The sequence below is a fragment of the Megascapheus bottae genome, chromosome 8, assembly GCF_031878675.1.
Source record: "Megascapheus bottae isolate mThoBot1 chromosome 8, mThoBot2.hap1, whole genome shotgun sequence".
Lineage (NCBI taxonomy): Eukaryota > Metazoa > Chordata > Mammalia > Rodentia > Geomyidae > Megascapheus > Megascapheus bottae.
The window spans coordinates 41,895,165-41,902,685 of record NC_143516.1 but is presented as its reverse complement, the minus strand read 5'-3'; positions in this window follow the sequence as shown (position 1 = coordinate 41,902,685).

The following is a 7,521-nucleotide window of genomic DNA, read 5'->3' as shown; positions in this document are numbered from 1 at the left end:
CCACAGACCATCACTGAAAAGAAGGAGCTTTGAGTTGTATAAATGTTTATAAAACTACAAGTGCTTTAGAGTGTTCTTCCGCACATGTTTATTTAAAGGAGCATAGCTGACCTCCTCTGTCCTCTCCAGGCAGCTACACTGTGGACAGATTCAGAGTGATAAGGAATAAGAGATGGATTTGATAGCTATAGGTATAAATTTGGTAGTTCAACAAGTTTCTGTAGTTTTCTTTAATCTAATGAGCCAATGCAAAGCCCAGTTAGGATGGAAGGACGACTGCGATTGGAGAGCCTTTCTTCAGTCAGCACAGAGCAATGCATTTGCATTACACCTGCTTTTACCTCTTAGCCAATGTGAAAGTAGTCAGAAGCAAAATGATCTTTTGTATCAAGCTCAGAAAATAAATCTTGGAGGTTTGGGAGAGACCTCATGAATCTGTGCCTCACGATAACTATCTCTAGTCCCCAAACAATCTTTAACTCCATCCCAAAACATACTGGTCAGTAGGATTGATGTTGTCAAATATTGACTTACCCCCATTGACTGTAGTAATAAGATATTCTTGTGCACTACTGCATGGTAGGGTGAGTTAAGATAACTAAATGCTATATGTTTTGAAAATCTAGAAGGTTTTCACCTTAATGATGTTTGAATAGATCCATTTTGCCTAGTTTGAACATTATACAATGTGTGCATGTTCTACATGTCTGAATGTTTGAATTATTTCTTTATTTTATTTTATTTTTTTATTGTAATTAGTAAAAGGGTTACATGATATTTGCCAGATAGAAGGTGCATTAATTCACATACATTGATACCCTTTCACATGTCTTGGTACCCATTACCCTCCCCCCCACACCCCCCACCCGTCTTGGTTTTCCCCCTTTCCCTATCAAATTTCAAATACCAAATACAAATAAATTCAATATATCAGATAACAAAGTGAGGTACTATAACAATTTCTATGATTTAAAAAACTAGGTGTTGTGACTATGACATATAGTGCTGCTTAGAACCACCAGAGGGCACTCTTCCCTTTCTCTGAAATGAAAATTCTTCACAGCCTCCTAGCTACAATGTGAGCATGTATTTCATACAACCTACAGACTTGCCTAATACAATTTTCTGATTGGAAAAACAAAATTCTTAGGACTTCTTGAGCTCTGTGAGAGAAGACAGAGGGAGTACATCACGCTGATCTTGGTAATGATTCTTGTCTAGAGCAAAGGCATCTTCTTTGATCATACTTTTTGGCCTTTTGGTAATAAACATCCAAACTGTAAAAACCTAAGGCTGGAGGCACGATCTTACTGATCAGAGTGTTGATTTCTTTCTTCTCAGACATCTGTGTTCCCATTATGAAGGGGGTTGCTATCTTCTTAATGTTCCTGGACCTAGCTAGTACTCTCCTGACTCACTGGCTAGTGGATGAAACCAGGAGATCCCCTTGAATGTATTGCTCTGGGCCAATTTGGAAGCTTAGAAGCTCCTGGTGCCCAGAAGGATCGCAGGAGAATCTCTGATTTCAACATGTAGCCAGGGGTAAGAATCACCAAGCCCAGAGACTCCTGTCTGTATCCAGGAAAGTAGATCCTCTGCAGCCACAGCTTTCTGTCATCCCCTGACACCAGAGACAGAGAAACATTAAAAAAAAAAAAAGAATCTGGCTAGGCCTCCTTGGCACAGGTCGAAACTTTCTCAATAAGGACCAAGAAACACAACAAATCAGAGAAAGGCTGGATAAGTGGGACTACATTAAACTGCAGAGCTTCTGTATGGCAAAGAACATAGCTAGTAAATTAATTAGGAAGCCTACAGAATGGGAGAAGATCTTCACCAACCAAACAACAGACAAAGGCCTCATATCTAAAATATATCAACAACTCAAAAAATTGAATCACTCCAAAACTAATCTCCAAAGAAACAACCAACCCATTAAAAGATGGGCCAAAGACTTAAACAGTCTTCTGAAGAAGAAATAAGAATGGCCTGTAGACACATGAAGAAATGCTTGACATCTCTGGCCATAAAAGAAATGCAAATCAAAACAACTCTAAGATTCCACCTCACTCCAGTTAGAATGACCAGGATCAAGAAATCTAATAACAACAGATGCTGGAGAGGATATGGCCAGAAGGAATCACTATTACACTGTTGGTGGGAGTGCAAACTCATTCAACCACTATGGAAAGCAGTATGGAAGTTCCTCAAAATAATAAACATAGAGCTCTCCTATGACCCAGCAATTCTACTACTAGGCATTTACCCAAATGTCCAGAAACAAGGACATACTAAATCCACTAGCACAACGATGTTCATTGCAGCACTATTTACCATAGCAAAGATATGGAACCAACCCAGATGTCCCTCAGTTGATGAGTGGATCAACAAGTTGTGGTATTTGTACACAATGGAATTCTATGCTGCTGTCAGAATGACATCTCCCCATTTGTTAGGAAATGGAAAGACTTAGAAAAAAATCATATTAAGTGAAGTAAGCCAGACTCCAAGAAACATAGGCTCAATGGTTTCCCTCATTTGTCATAATCAGTAGAAACCTTGGGCTCTCCTAGCAGAGATTTACAATAGAGCAAAACCTAGATACATAAGGCCATATAGTATGATTCTAAATGAAAGAACCTCTAGGATATAGAAACAAAAGCCACATAATGAGTGATTGTTTTTGCACTATGTTATCTCTCATCTCTTTTGCTGTCCCTTGGTTATCTCATATTGTTACAGTATCTGATATATTGGATATATTTGTATTTGGTTATTTGAAATCAGATAGGGAAGAGGGGAAAACAACATGAGGGGTGGGGGAGGGAAATGGGGACCAAGACATGAGAAAGGGTATCAATGTACGTGAATTAATGTACCTTCTATCTGGTGAATATAATGTAAACCTTCTATGAATTACAATAAAAATATATGGAAAAAAAAAGAATCTGGATGTGGAGAATTACAGAAGCCAGAAGCAGAGGTGATTAGAAAATTATATTTATTTTTTCATTTCAAAATAAGCCCATTCCCTATCAACATAAAGAACATTTCTCTTGTAACTATTACATAAAACTTTATTTTCAAGGAAGCAAGTTTTAAAAAAGAGTGGCTTTGTTTTCTATGTTGAGCCATCCACTTGAACCCAGGGCTTGAATTGCTTGGCTGCTGCACTGCTGCTTGAGCCATACATCCAGCCTGGTTTTTTGGGGGAGTTACTTTGGAGATGAAATCACGAAGACTTTTCTGCCTGAACTGGTTTTAAACTGATATTCTGTGGTTCTCAGTTTCCTGAGTAGCTAGAATTACAGGTGTGAGCCACTAGCACCCAGTGTATTTGTGCAAATTGAACCAGTTCAGCTTAATAGAAGCCAGCGCTGGAGTTTTATTGCTACTTTGTGTTCAATATGCTGGAATGCTCTGTTTTGATTCATGTATATGAAGAAAATCTGGCCTGATAAAAATTCTGGAAAAGAGATGAATAAATAATTTAAACAAAAAACCTTTAATAGAGAGGGATTAAGACTATTCTATAACACAAGAAAATGCTACAAGTAACAGGTTTTTCCTGCTTTTTGTTCACATACTTTAATACAGGACAGGGGGGAATTCATTGTGATAATTCCAAAGATATGAGAGCAGACTTTGAACAAGTTAACATCTATTATAGTCCCTAAATTCTCTTGCCCTTCCCCTTCTTCAAAGCATTTGAAAGATTTCATTATGAGTGAGTTTCAGAAGATTATCTGTAATGTAAAACCTGAAAACATCACCTTGTGCTGTAGCATACACTGGGAAGGATTTTCTACCTTTACACATTGCTTCAAAGTGTCATGAATGGATTTTATATGTGTGTGTATGTGTGTGTGTGTACACAAATGCATATATATGTATTAGTTAATTCAGGGCTCTGTGCTTGTGAGATAGGCACTTTACACATGAGTCACAATTCCCAAGTCCCCCCTTTCTTTCTTTCATCTCTTTCCTTTCTTTCTTTTTCTTTTTTTGATGTGATCTTGTGTTTTTTCCAGGACCAGCCTTATCTATAACTCTCCTAGGATCCCATGTGTCCACCACTATGACTAACTTATTTGTTGAAAACTGACTCACTGAGTTATACAGGTCTTCCTGTGTTAATGAATTTCAAAACAAAGATTTAAAAATTACTCACTGAGTTGTTTGGTTTTTTTTGTTGTTTTTGTTGTGGCCTGGATATTGTCCCTGAGCACTTTGAGCCACAGCACACTTCTGGTTTTCTGATGGTTAATTGGAGGTAAGAATCTCAAGGACTTTTCTGCCTGGGTTGGCTTTGAAGGACGATCCTCAAATCTCGGCTTCCTGAGTAGCTAGGATTATAGGTGTGAGCCACCAGTGCTGGGCTCATGGGGTGTTTTTAATGTTTTTTTTTTCATTGTGAGAAAAATAAACATCACCAAAAAAAGAACATTATGCATTTTGAATCTGTCACATTCACAGTGCTGTTTTCAGCCTGGAAATCCTTATCTTCAGCTTAGATTCTTCCACTAGGTGTCCACTACTGCAAAGGCCTCTCAATTCAGCCTGAGGAAGAAGCTCAAGGTTGTCATTCAAAGCCGGCCTTTGGCCAGGTCTCCAGCCAGGGAATGAGCAGTGATGCAAGCCGGAGGCCGTTTCCTCTCCACTGCCACCTGTGTGCCCACGAATTCCCAGCCAGGGCCCGTCAGTGTTGCCTCATGGCAAGCTGCAGCCCCATTTGACAGGAAACCCACAGACAACTATCAGGAGCCCACAGGTTCAACACCTGGTCCCACAACTGTTCAACATGAAGTTCACGGCGGGGAGATCTGGAGATCTGGACTTCAGACATGGTGATATGGTCCTGGCATGGCATCCATAAGATACCCTTCATATTGGGATCTAGTCTAAGCTGATGAGTTTTAGATGCCACGCAGTTGGCTGACAAATCTCCAGCATCTTGGAGGGGTGGGGGAAGAACAGACTGTCTCCCTCCTCCACCAAGGAGGTTCTCTGACTCCTTCAGGTGACTCCTTCAAGGGCCTGATCAACCGGAAGGGAAGGTTGGGTGTGGGGAAGGAAAGGCTGCCCTCCACAGTCCTCCCAGCTCTGCAGTGTCAGTGGCTGCTGTCTCCACCTCCCCCTTCTTCCCTGGTCTGAGGCGGAGCTTCTGAAATTCAGCAAACCCAACCAAGAGCAGTCCTGCGCAGCCTGTGTGTTTATAGACCAAACCATAGCAATTCTCATTACCTTTGGGAAAAACAAAACAACCAAACCAACCAGGTCACCCATGTGTAAAAGGAGTGAAATCAAAACAACAACAACACAAAAAACCCAACTATATACATTTTTAAGTAAGAAATTTATTTGATCAAACAGCAATACATGAAGGTTCTTTAAGGACTATAATTAGACATAATTTATCTTTATTAGAAAGTAAAGCTTATCAATGTAAATGGCACTTAAAATAGCTTCCTAAAATGTGTAGGTATAAAGCACTCATGAAATCGTGAGCTTTAAAACTAGTTTGCAAATACATTAGAAAAAAAACTCCAAACAAACCTTAAATATGGTATTTCAAAGCAGGTTTCTATTTTTTTTTTCTTTTCTCTTGTTGATTATGGGGCTTGAACTCTGTGCCTAGATACTGTTCCTGAGCTCTTCAGCTCAATGCTAGCACTTTACCAATTGAACCACAGTGCCACTTCTTGTTTTCTGGTAGTTAAGTGTCACAGACTTTGGTGCCGGGGGCTGACTTTGAACCATGATCCTCAGATCTCAGCCTCCTGAGTAATTAGGATTACAGGCATGAGCCACCTGCGCCCAGCTTCAAAGCAGGTTTTTTATGACACTGATATTACGTCATGTCTTCAGAGTATTGGTGATTCTGTGGACAACATGACAATTCCAGTGAGTGTGGCCTAGGAAGCACAGAACCAGAGCAGTGCCATGGCCCGGCCTGGAGTTCCCACACGGCGTTCTATCAAACTCTGGGGCAGGTGGGAATTCTAATCCCTTTGCTTGGCAACCATTATAAAGAGGTTAGCAAACCAATGTTGGAAAGAGGAAAGGAGGAGAAACGGAAGTATAACAGGGTCAAACGAAGGTCAGAGTGGCTTTAGAAATGACCAATGAAATAGGTTGGTTTTAAACAATGTAAATCCTTGGAAGCTTTACCCTGGGGTCCAAAGGCAGAGGGACTGACATGCCTGTCGTGGTCAGGTCCACTGGGAAGATGGCGGCATGTCAGTTTCTCCCAAAGACTTTGCCAGCATCTAACAGAATTGGTTTTGAGGACCACAGTGGGATAAGAAGCAAACACAGGTAGCTCCAAGTCAGAGAGCTGGCAAAGCTTCAGACACATGGTAAGGGGAGGCAGGTAGCAAGATGGAGTCTGAAGACACACACTGAGCAGCAGAGCCCAAAACACCCAATGCTATCAACGATGGAAACTAAACGATAATGATAGAGCACCCATTATTACTCATTTAAATAAGCATCAATGAGGACTGATGTCTGTGCTATTGGCTTTATAAATATAGATCTTATAAAAGTTTGCAAATGACAATACATTCTGGCATAAATACGACATTCCACATTCAAACTAATGACCTGATGATGCATCTAAAATTAGAGTTGGGACTATGTAGAGAATAATTGTTACAGATCATTTTCTAAACATTGATGGTAATGAATGAATGAATGAATGAAAACACTGGAAGTATCTTACTGTAGACATAGGCAGCAAACATGATTTATCTCTGTGGCTTTTTTTTTTTTGCACTGGACAAAGATACACTTGTTCATCTGTTTAATAGGAGCTCTTATACTTAAAACCCTTGCCTGTTTTCTTATCTGCTACTTCCAGTGGAGGTGGCATCTACGTGGGTGGGAGGGCTCTGGGTGGCTGCAGCATCTTTTCTTTCTGAGGCTCATTGTTCTTCCAGGACACGCCTTGAAACACTGGATCATGTTTCCCATTCAGGGAAAATGGCTTTTAAAAGAGTCCTAATCTTGAGATTCTAATCTCCATTATCAGTGACACCCATGCACATACATTTCAATGAAACCCCACACTTCAGTAACAGCAGAAAATAATTTTGTATCACCTACTTTCAGCTATGTAAACAGCTCTCAACCTTACTCCAAGCCCTGCCCTCCCACCAAATAAAAAAGGTATGCAGACATTATCGCATTGTCCCAGGCATGGTCTCCAGTACGGAGAGGCTAGTTCTGCACTGTAGACCATGACAATCTTCAAGCCAAGGCTGTCATTCGCATTGCTTTTCTCTGAAATAAACTCCTAGCTTAGTAAACACAAAAGCCTGTTGCATCAGTAAAGTGGAATCATTGGCCTTTTTGCTCTGAAAAGAGACCAGTATTTGACAGAGGTTGAGTAAGCTGGATTCTCAGTGTGTGCAGATCTAGTGTCCAAACGGAACTCAGTGAAAAGCAAAGCAAATGGCCTCAGGGAAGAGAGGCTGGTGTGTCTAGACAAGTTCACTTCTCTTCTCTAGCAAAGAAGTC